General features: G+C 42.6%; 1 protein-coding gene across 5 annotated transcripts in view; it reads left to right on the forward strand.

Annotated features, from left to right (window-relative positions):
- LOC146854952 (uncharacterized) overlaps window positions 1–18,580 on the forward strand; it is a 441,198-nt gene that overhangs the window by 421,051 nt on the left and 1,567 nt on the right. The gene's annotated exons all lie outside the window — the stretch shown is intronic.

Raw genomic sequence — 18,580 nt, forward strand, 5'->3', positions numbered from 1 at the left:
CTAAAAGTTGTAGAGAATATTTGGGACAGTCTGGATGAGTTCAAAAGCCTTGGGAGATTGGCTTAGGCTGTGGATACAGTATTGAATGGTGTGAGAAACTTTATCAGGAGAGGCGGGAAAAGAGAGAGTTGTGTTGATGTGGCACTCGGGCCATATTTCAATGTTTTGGTTGACTTATCCATGGATGGTGAGAATGTGTTAGTGTGTGGCATGAGAATTGTTACTCCTGGAAGCTTAAGTAGAAGTGCTGCAGTTCTAGTTCACAGAGGAAATCCATGACAAGTGTTGACATAGAAAAGGGTAAATTAAAACATCTGGTGCTCAGAATGTACGAGGAGGTTGTGGTGTTTGTACATTTGTGTGCTTTTAAGTTTTTGAGTGTGAGAAGAGGTTGAAGGTGTTTGGTGTCAGTAAACAACAATTGCAGGACACGTTTTATCCATGTTTGAGGGTAGCCTTGAACTTTATTGGGCCAGTGTGGGACAGTTCTTGCACCCTAAAATTTACCACAACAGCATGCCCACAGACTGATGAATCTGAGACTGTTAAACCTCACTTTCATGAGGAAATGTGTCCCAGAGGAAAGGCATCTCCCAACACATCAAAATATCATAAACTACAGTTAATTAAGTAAAGGGGCCCCTCAGAATTTGAGTTTTAGATTAGAGGAATCAATTTAAGGATTTGATTACAAAATTCCAAAGGTGCAGTGCAGAAATAATTGCCATGAAGGCTCTCTGTATATAGTGCATTACAGAGAAATCAAAATGGAGAATATTTTAATTCCCAAGTGGGCGGCAAAATCAATAGAGACAGACAGCATCTATTGTAGAATCTAAAAGTCTTCTGGCTCGCCCCCAAGATCAAGGGTTTATATACAGTATTTTTGCATTTTAAATCGATTAATCGATAAAACTGCAGAATCTCCGTGATATAATCAACATTTTTACATTATCAACAATTTGGAACACAGATTTATTAAACATATTTCCTTAGCACCAAAGCACTGTCGCACTACATGAATATTGATCCTGCCCACTCTATGCTAATGACATCTAGATATGGTAGAAAAAAAGATACATGAACAGCAGCAAACTATTATAAATGAATAGGGCACAGTGAGCAAGCTGAAGGATCTTGATACAAGACACAGTTTGCGAACAAGCTAGGGATATTTCATCGAACAGCAAGAACAGTACTAGTGGAAATAAACAAAGAATACTCTGCTTGTTTGTGTAGTGCAGAATATCAAATATTGAAATGTACAGAGGAAAGACATTCATTTTAGAAAACATCATTGCTGGGCCTAAATTGAGGCCTAATTAACAAGAGTCAGGCAAATACACTTCTAAGTGTCATAGGAAATGTGTTTAAAAAACAACAGTACAATACCAATGTGTACATCTGTAGTTGTGAGTAAACCTACATTCTGCACTTTGTTCATGATGCACAAAAATAGGAATACAGAAAAATCCTCAGCAGGGCCTGCTAGATGCTAAACATTATGCTGCTGCCCTGATGGCTGTGCTTAGTGGGTGGAAGTAGAGTGGTTTAGGGAAGTGACTACTGCCAGTACCATCAGGGTTTAGAGAAAGATCTTTTTGAGAGAGGAAGTGCTTAATTGGAAGGTAACAGATAATCGGACAAAACTGTGTTCTGAAGGAATGTAGACACTTTTAGTGGACTTTGAAGTGCAGCATGTTAGAACAATCGTGTACAACCCTCAATCTAACAGAATGCTGGAAAGGGTGAATGTTGTACTTGGCCCTCTCTGCAGGGTCACTCCCAAACGTTTTGCCTTTTCCCTCCACTTTTTGCTGGAATTAGTTTTTGATGGCCTTAGGACTCTGTGCATTTTACCACTGCTAACCAGTGCTAAAGTGCTTGCGCTCTCTCCTTTAAACATGGCTGAGATTGTCATATTTAATATACATACAAGTCCCTGTTAGGGTGGTAAACCAGATGCACAGGGCTTATAAATTAAATGCTACTAGTGGGGCTGCAGCACTATCATGCCACCCATTTTTAGCCCCATAAAACATGTCGCAGGCCTGCCTTGGCAGCCTGAATGCAGTTTTAAACTGCCAATTCAACTTGCCAATGTACTCCCATTGCCAATCCTTAAACTCCCTTTTTATTGCATATACGCCACCCCTAAGGTAGGCCCTAGGTAGCCCATAGGACAGAGTGCATTGTATTTAAAAAATTGGACATGTACTTATAGGTTTTACATGTCCTGGTAGTGAAAAAATCTTACATTTGTTTTTCACTACTGTGATGCCTGCCTCTCCCATAGAACAATCTTGGATTGCCTTATTACATTTAATAGGTGCTGAACGTTTGATTGGGATCAGATAAACATTTCATGTTTGCCGTCTGAGAAATTATTAAAAATCCTTTTCCATGGTAACGTTTTATTTTAAGTTACAATTTCAAAAATGCCACTTTTAGAAAGTTGGCATTTTCCTGCCATAAACTTTTGGTTCCTGCAGCTTATGCTGGGTCACGTGACTGGGTGTAGTTCGACTTTTATTCCTCCCGACAGCCACAGAATAGAGATGTTAGGTGTGCCTGGATGGCGGCAGAGCCTGGGCACTGTCCCACCTGCAACTTACTAGGCTGTGCTATGCCTTCCCACAAAGCATTTGTCACCCCTGCATTGTTCATGCAACCAGATTTGGAGCTAGTGCAGGGGAGCTGGGAAAACTTCAAAGGGAATTCTCTAGAAACTTCTCCTACTTCAAAAAAGGCATATTGTAAAACAGGGGATCCTCTGACCCATCCTTCAGTTCACTGTGCACCTGCAGAAGGACTTTTAAAGGACTGCCTGTTGTTGTGGCCTACTGTGTACTCCACAAGACTTCTTTGCTGCACCTGATAGGATTACTTTGCTGCCTGCATTGAACCCTCGGAGGCCTACCCTGTTGTTGAGCCCTGCTTAATCATTTGCGCCCAGGACTTCCCGAGTGTCTTCAAAGGCTAGTTTGCTGCTCTCCTGTTCAGAGCCTCGGGGACAGAAAAGGCTCCCTTCGTCTTGAACCCGCACCTGGAACCGGTCTGAGTGAGTCCTAATCCCTCCAAGTGGTGCATCTCCAGTCCGGGACCCTTGGTGGTGGTGCTAAAGGTGCTCAGATAGCCAAAAAAAGTGTTCAGTCCGAAGTTTTGGATTTTGGCTAAGAACTGCTCTGAGAATTGAGAAAAGACCGGGACCAGCCTGCTTATCTATTGGGCCAAGGTGCATAGCTGATCAGCTCCTGCTACGTTCTTCTCTGCAAGAGCAAATTCTGTTCAGCCGTCCAGCGCCAAAGGGTTATCTGTCATAGTGCAACTCTCGTCAGCTACAACCTCCTGCTTTGCCCCATTGGAGATTTTCGACTTCCAAAAAAGTGACCAAGTCCAAATGTACAAATATTCACCATAACTTCGTCCAGTGGCTCCCCAACAATGGCGCTCCCCAACAATGGCACTCCCTCCTTTGACATCGCCTACAGGCTTGCCCAACTGAACATTACCTTCTCGGAACATTATTCTTAGAACTTCTTTTAAGTCTGAAGGTAAGCGCTGACCAGGCACAATTCACTCTTGGTATCTGCCTGCACTCCATCGCGGTCAGCCATATTTTTCGACTTTGATCCAGTGTCCTGCGACTAGATGAACATGGTTGGAGCTTTGATCTTTAAGGCACTAGATTTTACTTAAAACTTTAAAGAATCATATTTCCGATTCTACTGATTGGATGTTTTGTTGTCAAAGAATTTTTTAATTTGCTCTATTTTCTAAATTGTGTGGGATTTTTCTATTGTTTTCATTTTATTACTGTTTGTGTGCTGCATAAATACTTTACACATTGCCTTTAAGTTACGCCTGACTGCTTTTGTGCCAAGCTATCAGAGGGTTAAGCACAGGTTAATTTAAGACCTTTTGCTGTTCACCCTGAGTGGGATTGTGGCCGTTGCTTGACCAGGGGTCACCCCCGCCCCCTTCAACCAGCACCCCAATTTCTCACATTGAATCACACCATCATGAGTTTGGCTGTGGTAGCAAGCAATAGCAGTTTGGATTTGGATAGGGTCTTGGAAGACTAGTCTGGGTGTATTGTCAATGGCATTTAATTTGTGGTGATGAGAGGCAGGGAGGCCAGTACAAGATGTGTACTGCATTAGCTAGTTAGATGGTGTTATGGTTGGAGAAGGGAATTACGTTGTGAAGAGGTATGAAAAGAAAGTATTAACAAAGGGGATTGGGTCATGGCAAAGTTAAGACTAGTAAGACAGTGTATTTTGAAGTTGGAGGAGCCAGCAATGGTGGGTTTAGAGTTGAAATACGAGAGGAGTAGCTTTGTATCAGAAGGGTAGTGCACAGGAGATAAAGATAAGTTGTGCGAGTGTGGTAGATTGATGCAGCTGGTTGATTTTAATGATGGACTGGGAGTGTTGGTAGGAGTAAGATTTCATGAATAAGGTATAGGAGGCAGAGAGGGGGCAATGTCATAAGGAGGAACTTGTTGGGACCCATCACTTTGGTACAAAGTAGTGTGAGAAGGGTACCCATGAGGTTACCTGATTGTGTTGGTCCACTTTCTGCAAGGCATGTTTCCCACTGTTCTGTCGTAACCTTCTAAAGACATTCTGTGGACCTACTTTCACTGTTAAAATGTTGCCTACCTTAGTTATTATGCAAACTGTGTGATTGTACACCTTCTTTTCTTCACCAATTACAATTATTTGAATTCATTGTGGAATTTGCTATTTTCTTTTCCAACATGTTTGTCTGGTTTATGGGCTTAATTTTTAAGTTTTACAAACTTTAGATTTTTTTATTTCTGTTTTTAGATGGAAGAGAAGGAGATGTATTCTAGGTTAAGATGGGGTTTGTGTTTTGGGAGGCCATGGAATCTCACCGCTTGTAGCTCCTGTTCCACAATAAAGTCTTAGCCACCTATGTGTTTTGTCATGTGGCGGTACAGGCTACTCCGTGCAGGCAATTGGACAATCATTCTCAAAGCTGGTCTGTTTATAGGTACCAGTGCTGCTTATCGCTTATTTACTCTGCAACTGATGGCCAAGCATGTGCTCTTTTTCGCTTATCCCCTCTCACTTAATTAGGTTTCTGTCACTTCCTCCCTTTAGCAATTCTCACTTTTAGGAAGCTAATATCTCATGTACATTTCAGATTAAGACATCCGATTATGCTTGTACGAAATTAGAATTCTCAAAATAATCTTTTCTAATTTTGTAATTAGATTTCCCATGACCTCAGTCAACCATTCAGAGCTACTTAAATGAACTACATCAGCAGCATCATGCTCGCACTCCAATCTATAATTTGGTAAGGCCATAAAGATCAGAGTCTTCTTTCAGATTGTCATGCGCATCTCTCAACTGATTTACAAGTGCGAGGGAACCCTGGGATATACTTGAGCTGAAAAGTATTTACAGCATAACTTCGACTAAGTCCTAGAGCGTTCTACCTGACATTTATGGGGAGGGGAAGATGGCTGGGATGACTCACCAGAGGAGAGAAAACCACAACAAAGTCCTTGACCTTGCCTTGTTCTGTATTATTCCAGTTCTTACATGATAATTAGCCTTCCCACGCTTACATTTTTAAATTGATGAGAGACCCCATCCATAATTCCAGGTTCTCTATAGCTGGCCATTGCAAAAGTAGTTTCACAATAAGGAAACTACTCTTCAAATGAGAGGACTGAATTCCACCACGTAGATCTGCCTGATCGATGCCCATCATGTAGAACTCTGTTCCGGCTGAGAATTTACTAATGTAGAACCGTTTCCTAGTCTACAAGTTAAAACTGCATCCTGGCCAAGAGAATGCTGCTGCTATTTTCGTAGAATTTAAAATTCTTTAGTTTCACAACAGGTAAGATATTTTTTTTAGCTTTGCTGTGCATCTTTCTTGGGCTTTATTCGCTGTTTCCTGGAGGGGTAACGAATATAGCGCAGTACTCATGTCTCCTCCAACGAGATGTCATTCCCTTATTGAAGTTATTTTGCTCTGTGCTGTTTTTCGACAAATGGCAGAAGAAGGGATGTTATCCTCTCGAACAGAAGAGACCCCCCACCCCCTTTACTCCTGGAATGATTTACGACAGAGTTTTTAGTTCCCACGAAAGTAAACTTGTCGCTTGCTAGCTTTTTTTTAACGCAGCTTTTCAAATTACGCGCCTGGTGCGTGAATTAGTGTTTGCTGTCCCTATCAACTCCCAGTCTCAGAGGGTATAAAGGCAGCATCTTCGTGAGCTCGGGTAAACGGTGTTTATTGTCCCCTCCTAGTCCATCCCCTCCTTAACTGCAAATAGTTGGCGAATCTGTGTTGAGGAAGGAAAAAGGACTTTGACGCCTGTCATTCGAATGAGGGAGGTGTTGTCTCTTCCGTTACCCTGGTTCATGCGTACCTCCCTGCGGAAACGTTCTACAAATAACTCCTCCGACCTAGCCAGAACTGTCTTTGTTTCCAGAAGCTATCCGCTGACTGACCTGGTCCCCTATGTCTATTTCAAAAGAGGAATTCTATTTAAAAAAAAAAATGAGTTGAAGTGGAAACCTGCTTCTTGTACCCCATTGATGAACAATAAAAATTCTCATTTGGTTGAGGAATTATTTTTTACACCTTGGATTCGATGTACTGTACAGTGTAGTTGCTGTCCTTCACCTGCCAATTATTTGGATATTTTTAATTCTCGTTTCTTTTTTTAACTTGTTTTAATGTATTTATTTATTAGCTGGTACGATATTCTAGAGGGTTGAATGATTGCCACTGACAAATGCTTCATCTCAAAGTCACAAGTTCTAATCACGGGGAAGCCATTTATTATTTTTTATTTTTATTTTTCAAATAAAACTCCAAGTGCCACTGTTTGGTTACTTCTGGGCACTGAAGTTAAATAACAAGACCGTCTAGTTTCCATTCATGAACAAAACTGAACGTGGGAATCTTGGTCGGGAAGACTTCCCACCTAGCGGCATTCATCTGTTTTATCGCTTTGTCGAAAAAGCAGTTATCGCCTCTCTGTTGGGTGCACAAGGATGTTGCTCAGTTGTCTGCTAATTGCATTCCGCACACATTTTCAGAGGGGCAAGGCCTTGCAGAGCAGAGGACGCCATTGCTTGCCCTGAAGTTCTTTTAGCTCTCACTTTCCTCCCTGGGTACAGGAGCCTTGTATCAGATGATCACGCTGCCACAATTCTTGTGTGCTCCACATCACTCCCTAGCCTAATTCCTTCAATTACCTCACATATTACCTTGGGGACCGCAGTACTCATTGGCAATTTGAACAATATTGTTATTTAAATTGAGTGGGTGATATCATCAATGATGTCATTTAACATGTCACAAGTTATGTAATATGAGAGACCACTTTGGTTCCCGGTGGGGACACATGGTATAGTTGATTAACTAAACTTAACTAAATTATAACTACCGTATTTCAGTAGTTTTTGTTTTTTTAAGTTCAGTCGTTCTCATTTCAGCACCCGAATATAGCCTCACTTAAACCTTTTGTTTTTTCGAGTTAATTTCTGTGTTTTTTAAAATCCTTATTCTAAATTGGCCTAGTGGTGACCCACCCCCGGGGTTGGATGCAGGCTCTGGCCTCGATCATGCCCTGTGACCAACCCTCCACTGATACCAAAACCATTCTGTGCACAGCTTTTGGCCATGCACAGCAGGAATTGGCCGTAGGACATCATGTTAAGCCAGTGTGTGCTCATCCTGACCCATTTTCTTTTTTCTTTTTTTAAATGAATTTTAAAGATACAGAGTCCTATAATGGCTGTACCACATATTGCTCAGGTTGCGGCCACACAATCAAGATTGATCAATCTCTTTTAAATTGACCTGTTGGAGCGTATATCCTGTATTCAGATATCACTCACTTTTTCTGGTGGTTAACCCCTTTATGCCCAACATGAAGCAGCCAATTTGCAAAACTGGCATAACATACGACAATCAATATTTTATTCTGTAACTTGTTACTTTTATTTTTCTTTCTGTATGTTACAAAACCCGACAAGACAATGCGGAGTAACATATGAATGTATATAGCTGTTCACAAAAAACGAGGCATGACTATCAATAACCGTGGATGAAAAGTGGTATAACTTACGTAATGCATAATTTACTGAAATGGTAAAAGGGCCTATCATGAATGGAAAAACTTTAAAGCGAGTAAACATTTTTCTCTTGTCGTGTGGGTTGCAATAACTTCACATCACCCACAATTCCTCTACCAATGGTTAAGGAGCAGATGTGTTGCAAAACGTTTGAGTTAAGAGCTTGAGTGTGCCTCGCAATCTTCAAATAACCCTAACTTTGCCCTCACATCTCTTGACCATAATCCCATCCACCACCTCTCATCATTGATGAGTGTGTGCATTAGAAGAGCTTCACCATGACAGATCGCTCACATTTTTATGCCTCATTAATTCCAGGCAAAGAAGTTTGAGTAACAATAATTTGCATATAGGAGGTATACATATATATCAAGTGCATATTGTATTCGCTTGTGTACTTTCTTCACAAGCATAATATACACACCCTTGTATTATTGGCCCCCCCACATTTAACAATCATTTGCAATGCAATAGGTTGCGCATTTGCGAAATTTTAAGCTATTGGTATTGTAAATGACAATGCCTTTTATTTATGTTTTTAAAATCAACACATAGATAAAAGCTTTGTCATTTACAATGCCAGTAGCTGAAAGTTTCGCAAAACCTATTGCATGGCAAATGCTCGCGAAGCCCCTGGTGTCATGTATGAAAAGCCCGAGTCTGGGTGGGAATGCTGATGAAAAGAACGGGCGCGTGCGCCGAGAATGCTGTAATGCCTCATGAAAAGCCTGAGTCGGGGTGGACAGTTTGCCTTTGAAGAATTTAAACACGGAAACGCGTGCTGTTCTATATGTTCTCTGTGGCAGCTCACGAAGCCCCTGGTGTGATGTATGATAAGCCCGAGTTGGGGTGGAAATGCTGATGAAAAGAACGGACACGTGCGCCGAGAATGCTGTAATGCCTCATGAAAAGCCGACAATTCAGTGCCAGATGTGGCAGTAACAGTCAGCAACTCCACCATTATGACCAAAATACCATCCTACTGCATGTCATCAGCACACATGTTGTACAACCTGGGGCAATTGCCAGGCAGTGGAGCAAGCTCCTTTCACGGACTGCACGGCTCTGTTCGTTCGCTCTAAGCACTCACTCTTCAGTCTGTTCAGTCACTAAAAATATGTTTTGGCATTCTTACCCCTGCGAAAAGCGCGTCTGGGTTGCAAAGGATTTAGTGACTCGTTCAGGAGAAGTATATATAAATTGCAGCCGGCATCGGAGCTGCCATTTTGTTTGAAGAAGGCTGCGCGTTCTGTTATTGCTTGAAAACACACGGGACCAGCATTGCATTACATCACCAGAGGGGCGGCCAGGGGGTCCTGTTTCCAGGATGACTAAGCTGCCCAGGAATGTATTATCACAGAGCACGGAGAACAAGCCAGTTCATTTTTTGCTGGGAGGGATCCTGGGGAGGGGGTTAAGAGTCAGGAGACCGATAATTCTGCGTGAACCATGTAAGAAATGTTTATAGGGAAATGGTTCCAGGTCAGAATCCTGCTGTCTCCCAGAACCGCGTGTCCGCCGCTTATTTATATATGCATCGCGCTTTCACTTTAAGTGCAAGCGCGATGCATATATAAACACGCGTGTCTGGAAGAGACGCCGTGCACGAGCGTGCGTGAGCGAAATCTCCAGTCCAGGTGGGTGGGGTCTAATGCCGACAGGGCAGACACCAACCCCGTTTCCAGAGAAGCCGGACACGAAAGCGACAACAATACATCTCGCCAAGGCGAAGCAGTGCTTGTACGCTGCAACACAGGCATGACCTAAAAAGCAATGCGCAATGACAATCCTTTTTGGGCAGTGCTACTAGAATTTGGAACTCTTTTCCTACAGGTCCACAACCACTTCATTTTTTAAGGCTGAACTGAAAGCCCTTCAGTTCCAAAGATATTTCCAATTAAGCCCTTTTGGACCTGGTCTTTTTTGCCTTCCTCCTGTATTTTTTCTGACCTGTCCTTGTTGGTTTTTTTACTCTGGGCCCTTTACCACTGCTGATCAGTGCTAAAGTGCATATACTCTCTCCTGTAAACTTGGTAAGGTTGGTCCACACCTGTTTAACGTATTTAATTTAACTGTAAGTCCCTTGTATAGTGGTATCCTTTATTCCCAGGGCATGTAAATTAAATGCTACTTGTGGGCCTGCAGTGCTGCTTCCACCACCCACAGAAGTAGCCTTTCAAACCTGTCTCAGGCCTCTGCAGGGCCTGCGTGCGCAGTTTACTGCCCCCCACTGATGTGGCATTCTAAATGTTTGCCAAGTCCGAAACTCCCCTTTTACTACATAAAGGTCACTCCTAAGGTGGGCCCTAGGTAGCCCTTTTGGCAGAGTGCTGTGCAGGTAAAAGGGAGGACATGTGCCGTTGTTGTGTGGCATGTCCAGGTAGTGACAAACAGCCTATTTGGCTTCTCACTGCTTTGAGACTGCTCCTCTAGGTTTTTGTTGGGAATTCCCTGATATGTGTTTCAGTGGTAATTTCTGATATTAAGGGGTTAGCGTAGCCATGCTTGTTATGTTTGGAATTCTGGTGATAAATCCTGCTTATTGATAAAAATTGATTTGTTATTACTATTTTAGAAAGCCCACTTTTCGAAGTGGGCATTTCTGTGTGCCTACGACTTTGTGCCCTGTCTGGTTGTGTATTCACCATCTGGTTTAGACTGACAGAGGCTGGTGTTGTGCATTCGCTATAGACAGTCACAAGGGGGGTTGAGGTGTGTCCTGCCTTTCCTGGGTGCCTCATAGCTAAGCTGAATAAACCTGGCCTGCGTTTAGAGTGGTGGGAGGAGTTGTCACCTTCACCTGAATAGGGCTGTGCCTGCCTTTCACAATGCTGTCTCTGCCCCACTGTAGTGTCTGGAGCTACGGCTGGGAATTGAATGGGGGTGTTGTGCACTTCTGAAGTTTATTTGAAGTACCTCAGAACAAAGACTTTGTGAGTATAAATACAGGGGTTGTTCCCAAATGACTCTGAGTGGGACTTGTAACCAGACACTGCTGCAAGATCCCCACTTGGACTGTTTGGACTTCGTAGTGCTGACCTGTGTTGCTGATAGACTCTGCCACTTTGCTAGGAAACCCAGTGTGCTGGTCTGCTGATTGTTTGCACTTTGTGCTACCCAGTGTTCCCCAGGGGCTGGTGGCTTACTCCCTCTACTCCCTCTACAACCCCCTACTCCTTGGGTGCTGGAAGGGTTCTAGGAACTGCCCTGACTGGCTGTGTGACTCGGAGCCCGGCTGTCTCAACTGTTTGCTCCAGCGCATGTTAAGTGCTTGCCTGCCTCTGGCAGGCGTGTTTAATCAAGAGGGCACTACTTAGTGGCCCGGGGCACAAGCAGGCACCCACTTCCATGTGCCTTCATGGTTGAGAGTCCCCTGTGTGCTGATGGGTTTCCCACAGACCAGTACATTTCCTGGAGGACTTAATGGCATGGACAGTGCACACTGGGCCCACCTGGCCCCTCTCAGACTAAATCAGCACTGAGTGAATCCGGAAGGATCCCATCCCACACCCCCCCCCCCCCAAGGCCACGTTATCTGAAGCCAGGACAAGCCTTCGACAACCTGCACAGGCCGCCATTCCAATTGCCGGCCAATAAGGTGCATTTTGCTGGAAAGGCGCAGGGAGCCAGCTGTGTGGGAGCCTGCAGCTGGGGAACTCAAGGCATCGCTCCACCTCCCCAACATAGATGACTACAGCCCGTACAACGAGGGTGCGCACTCATGGTTGGGAGGGTCAGCGATGGCCTCTGGGGTCCCGCTAGTGGGCTGGGCCACAGAAGTGAGGCCGTGCCGGCTTCAGTTTGCCTAAATCTGAGGGAAGTGGTGCAGAACCCCCATTCCTGGCTTAGGATGCCCAGGGGAATTTCTAGGTGGACTGAATCCACCCCACGTGGCTCCCTTTTTGACAGGAGAAACCACTTGAGGACTCTGTGCATCTTCTTTTTTTCCACTGGAGTCTTTGTGGGAAGACCTAGATGACGGCCCCCTGAGTTATGAAAACAGGTTGCATGTAGGGAAGACATCCTAAGTTACCACATTCCCTATTGGAGGTTGGCCGGTGGCCCTGAAGCCTACGTATGGAAACCCCATCACCACATACAGTGTATTATAGGCACAGACGCACTGTACTCTTGGAATATGTGGTAATACTGGTTGTTACCTCATGACATATGGGGATTTATGTACAGTGATGTTTGGTAACCCAGGTGTTTTCTCTTCGTGACCTACCTGCAGCATTTTGTGTGCTGATTTATGATGTATGTCCTTTGATGACTAATTAACAGAATAACGAGTACTATTTCAGTGTGTACATTATATGCATAGTGTTGGTGTGGTTTTATGATGTGTGCACCATATAATCTTGACTTTAGTGCACTAACTATGATGTTATACCTACTGCTTCCTAACGTGTGCAATCTGAGTGTTTCTTATTGAACTACCTATGCTGTTATGATCATTGCCTAGTGGCAAAGTGATTTATGATCTATGTGAGGTTATTGTTGTCTGGTTGGCTAAGTGATTTATGTGATTGTGGTCTAATGTGTTTTATGTACAATACAGAGGATATTTTTATATAACCTTTTGTGGAGTCTCTTTTGTTGTGTGCCTAGTGCGTTACTGTTGTTTGTGTTGCGCAAACGCTTTACACATTGCCTCTGGGATACGCGTGACTGCTCTGCAACCTACCAGGGGGGTGAGCAGGGGTTATCCTTTGTGTGCAATTCCCTTACCCTGACTAGAGTGGTGGGTTCTGCCTGGCTGAGATGCATACCCTAGCCAACCAGAAACTATTTCTGACAGGTCCTCATCCTGATATTTCCTCGGCTTCCGCTTTTCTGGATTGCTTCTACTAGACACCTTGAACATTTAGCTAGGGTTTGATCCGGACTCGGATATCCACCTTTTTCACCTGTCCTCCTCCTGCCCGTTGCCACATGACGTACATGTCAAACTGTCAGATATTCTCTGCCGATTACTTTAACTTTTTCCCAGTCCACTCTTGCTGACCTTGTGGAAGCATTTTCTGCCCTTCTCTTTTGATGTGACTATCGGTACATTATTGCGGTCTAATTGGATGCATTGTGCTTTGTTTACTTAGCATATCCCCCACCTTTTACAATGACAAAAATGTGCAACTTTGTACTCTTATGTAACTCCCTTCTCCATATGTTATGATTGTGAACTTCAAACTTACGAGTAACATAACACTTCATATATAAAGAGTTCAAATTACTTTTTGTAATATCTAGTATAAAATTGCATAAATACAAAAATAGAGGCAACAATGTTGGATGCTTCATGGTGTGATATATGTATGCATGCTTTTTGCTAGGCATGGAATACCTTCATGTTTTCTAGTGAACGTACATCTATAGGCGTATTTTGACCTAGGCGTGTGTGCATGACTGTTATTTAGTATGTTGGGGCATATGAGTACTTGACTTTGATCAGCACAAGGTCTTGAAAAGTTGACGTGGCGTGCCTTGGGCTTGATGGTGTAACTTACTGTTCTTATTTAATTGTACATTGAACTGCAGTACTTAAAGTAAATACATTTTATAAACAAAACACACTGGCCTACACTATATTTCATAAATATAGTGCACTGTAATGCATTTTCAATGTTTTGCATATTTAATTCTTTACAAAAAAATCTATGGAGTACCGCGGTAACACCTAAAAACTGCAGCGCCACTTATGATGAAAGAAACAAATGAAAGAAAAAAGCACGGTTCTTTCGAATGTGCTGTAGAAAAATATAATTACATTTCTCTGTCTGTTACTACTACTATACTGAAGTGGTAATAGGTAAAGAGCAACAATAAAATCAGCTACTTACCTATATTTAATGCCCTAACCCAGAAAGCAGAACAGAGCAAAACTGTGATGGACATGACACAGCTGCCTTTTACATTTGATAAACCACCATTAGACAGTCACATATTGCCATGTTATCTGCATATACTGTGATATACCATGAACTTACAGTGGCACAATATAGAACGAAGTATTTTAAAAACTTTTACTTTAACACTAATTACAATGTTTACACATACCCCCCAAAATTGCCATTAACACCTCACAGTGTATATTCCTGCCACATTACATCTACATACTTTCACCAACTTTCACGCTCCGTCTGTTTCAATTGTTTCAATTACTATATCCACTCCATTCTGCTCCACTCTGTGACTCCATGCCACTCCACTCAACTTTATACTACTCCACCCCACTGCACTCTTTTCCACTGCACTCTTTTCCACTGCACTCTTTTCCACTGCACTCTTTTCCACTGCACTCTTTTCCACTGCACTCTTTTCCACTGCACTCTTTTCCACTGCACTCTAAGCTATTCCACAGTACGCTATTACACTGTACACCACAAAAGTCTACCCAGCTACACTCCACCTCACTCCACTCTAGAACACTCTACGCCAATGCAGTCCATGCTCTTCCACTGTACGCTACTACACTATACCTCCCCTCACTCCACTCTGCCCTACTCCAGTGTACACTATTCTACTGTCCAGACTCCATTGTACGCCACACAAGTCTGCGCCACTCTACTGTGCGCTAGTCCCCGCTACATTAGTCCTGTACGCAACTGCACTGTATGTCACTTCACTGTATACTATTTCACTCTATGCCACGCCACTCTACTGTACACCAATCCACTTAAGGCCACTCTGCTCTATCCCATTCCATGTCACTCTAAAGTACCGCACTCTACACTATGCCACTTCTCTATACGCTATTCAGCTGTACGCAGCTACATAGTTCGTCACACAACTCTACGCAATTTAACTCTATGCCTCTCCACTCTACCTCACCCTCTCTATGCCACTCTACTATAGGCTATTCCAATCTATGGCAATCCACTGTACGCCACTCAATGCTACTCCATTGTATGTTATTTGTGTATGCCACTCCAATGTATGCTATTCCACTATATGCTACTCCACTATACGCTACTCCATTGTACCTCACCCCAGACTATCCCACTCTGCCATTCCACTCTTTGCCACTCCCCTGAACTCTATTCCTCTGCATGCCACTCCACGCAACTCTACTCTACATCACTTCACTGTATGCTATTGCACACCACTGCAGTCAGTGCCACTCCACAACACTGTACTCTACTCTATTCCACTGTACTCCACTCCACGCCCCTCCACTATATGTCAGTCTGTGGTATGCTATTGCACTGTACGCCACTGTACTTTAGGCTACTCCATTCTATGCTACTCAACTCTACCCAACTACACTCTGTTCAACACTATACTCCACTCAACAGCAGTATATGCCCCCACTGTACCCCACTATACTTCACTATATAGCACTACACTGCAATGTACTTCTGTCCATTCCCGTGTTACTCTAATTTACTCTATAGCCCTTTATGACACTCTACTCGACAACACTCTTTGCAATGCCCTCTAAGCCACTCCACCCAGGTAATGTACTCTACTATGAGACACAACTCCACTGTACTCTATTACTGCAATCTACGCCACTCCACTGTAGGTTACTCTATGCCATTCAACTGTACGAAAGTCTATCCCACTCTATTTTAACCTACTGTACAACACTTTAATCCACTCTGTGGCACTCTACTCTACATCACTTTGACACTCAACACACCAGTCCACTCTACAACACTTTACTCCACTGTGTACTAAGCTACTCCAGTCTACTGTCTGTTTTGATTACTTCTCCTTTGAGAATTGGGATACATCAGGGGTAGTAGGCAGTAACCAGGAGAACACTGGCAAGTCACTTTGAAGCAGACCCATTTCTTTCACAAACATTTGGCACCTTTAACCCCTTCAGCGCGGCGCGGATTTCCGCGCCACGCTGAAGGTTCTGAGCGCGGGCGGGGCAATGACGGAACGGTTCCGTCATAAGCACAGCCCAACCGACGTGCATGACGGAACCGTTCCGTCATCGGCGTCGAAGGGGTTAAACAAAAGCATTTTTCTTTTTTGAAAAGCAATCCCAGAAGTGATGGATGGTCTGCTGATCCTTGCAGACCACATCCCAGAGAATGAACCTAAGTGTAATGAGTTGCAATTTACCACTGGCCTAATTCTTTTCATTGGAGAAGTCAGTCTGCAACGCACTACGAATCTGTATTTTTTGTGAACTGCCCGATTAGTGCACATTTCAAGTTGCACAATCAAAGTCTATCTACAACAAGTTGGTGCACAATTTGTGACCACTTTTTGCAAATGAAATTTTCGAAAATCTTTTCCTTTGTTCTCTCAAATTGGTCTCCAACATGGGTTGTAGGTTTTCAGTTTGTGCAACAGCATAAAGTGTATTAGACTTGCAAGTGTGTGAAACACATCACAGATTCAGCGCTAAGGCATGCTAATAGTAGATGATGCTCGTGCCTCGTGTATAATTGCCAAAAGGCCATTACAGGGTCATAAGGGACTAAACTCACATGGGAGCAGTACTTAATTTGAACCGGTGGGTTCCAGCGGGCACACCAGCACCTTTCTTTGGGGGACTGGTACTTATTTTTCTTATTAGACATTGACCAAGAGTAGCAAAACAAACCAAGGGGAAAAAATGAGGAAAATAAAGACTGACAATCTATCACAAAGAAAGAAAACAGGAGCCTGCAAGAGTGAGATAAAAGGGCAGTGTGTTTCTGGTAGTGGGTTAAAGAGGCATGAGGGGGATTCAAGATAATGCATTTGGTACACCTACATTTAATCGCGCTGACTACGGGCTTCTGAACAAAGCTTTGGTCACCGGCAATTATTATTTTACAAATTAAGCACTAGCAGGCGTGGCTGCTCGAACTGTGAAGTGGTGGGGTGGGTGGACGCTCAAAAAAGACATTTACAAAATATATAAAATTCCACATACCTGCTCCAATGGCCACCTTCCTCCCGATCCTTGTGTCCTTGTCAGGAGCCTGGTGCATGCTGTGCAGGTTCCCAGCTCCTAATGCTAGTCTCAGCGTGTGAGTAGTGCTCACATGCTGGATCACCAAAGGGACATAACTAATCTGGGTCACAGTTACCCTGTAGCTAGACATTTCTACAACACACACAACAGTGACAAACTCCTCAAATTCTTTGGCGCAGATCGCATACTGAAACAGATATGGGGCGGCGGTAGGGAAAAACAACTACACATTTTTTTAATCACCTTGCATAATTGATTTACACACCAGGATGCCTTTTGGGATGAACTAGGAGAAGGAATAGTAAACACACATTGGAGTATAATTCTCTCTGATAATCTAGTGTCAACAATAGTTTGCTATTCGCTTTTATTGAGATTAATAATATTATTTTATGAGTTGTTTTTTCATGCAATTTATTTGTTTGAGAATAGTGAATACACACCACAACTTATTATGGTCTTCGGGGCACGTGCCCAATATTTGGTTAATTTATTTGAGCTCTTGCCCGATATTCAATATTTAGTCCTTTTTCCATGATGAATTACTATCCATGATCTCTATTGGGACATTTTTTTGAGATTAGATAAATCAATTTCTCGATCTTTTGTATGGGTGATTCTATATATATATGAAAAATGGGGATGATGAATCCTATTTTCAATAAAGCTATACATGGATAGAGTAATGTAAATAATTTTGGGATACTGTCCTAGGATCATATCATTTGTGCTTATGATTTTGTCACTTCATGCACTTTATAGATTAAACAACATGAATGTGTTGGCTAACCATTATCCCACCTATTATGAATAAAATGAATGAAATAGACACTGTAAATATCAGTCAATGAGACGAAATGTAGTGTTTTTACTATGTCTATTGTTGAAATAGAAATTAATTGTATCAAATAATGCAATTTAATGAATATATATTTTTGTATTTACAGTAATCATTTTAATTATGGTTAGACAATTGAATAGACAAAAAGATGAACTAGGAAATATTTATTGTTTTGTTTGTCAATGGAGAGATTTCTTCTATGTTCATGATGACATCTTCCGTATTTATTGGGTACGTTGGGTTTGACCCGCTAACTTGACAAAGGCCGTTCCGGCCGAAACGCGTTGTTTTTGAACAAATAAACACTTGTGGATGGAATCGGTGTGCCCCTCTCCTTGTCGTTTGGACTGGATTCTCTGTGGAAAAAAATAAATAAATATATATATCTAATATTAAACGATTCAAACATCGAGTTCATGTGACTATCAAGGTGGACTTGCACATACCAGCAATCAATTGTGATCGATTTTTGGCAAGGTGAAATTTTCAATAAAATGTACTAAGCTGCATACTCCATACTTTCAGTATTTTGGGCAATATGATTGTCTTTAGTCTGGGCCCAGTCAAGGTCTTTAGTCCATGGTTGGATTCCTAACAGATACAACTCCCTTAAACAATTAAATGTATAATATGCCAGTTATTCTGTGGCATACAACTGTAATTTTGTTTATATTTTGTGGTATGCGA

Source organism: Triturus cristatus, chromosome 4_1, assembly GCF_964204655.1.
Source record: "Triturus cristatus chromosome 4_1, aTriCri1.1, whole genome shotgun sequence".
NCBI lineage: Eukaryota > Metazoa > Chordata > Amphibia > Caudata > Salamandridae > Triturus > Triturus cristatus.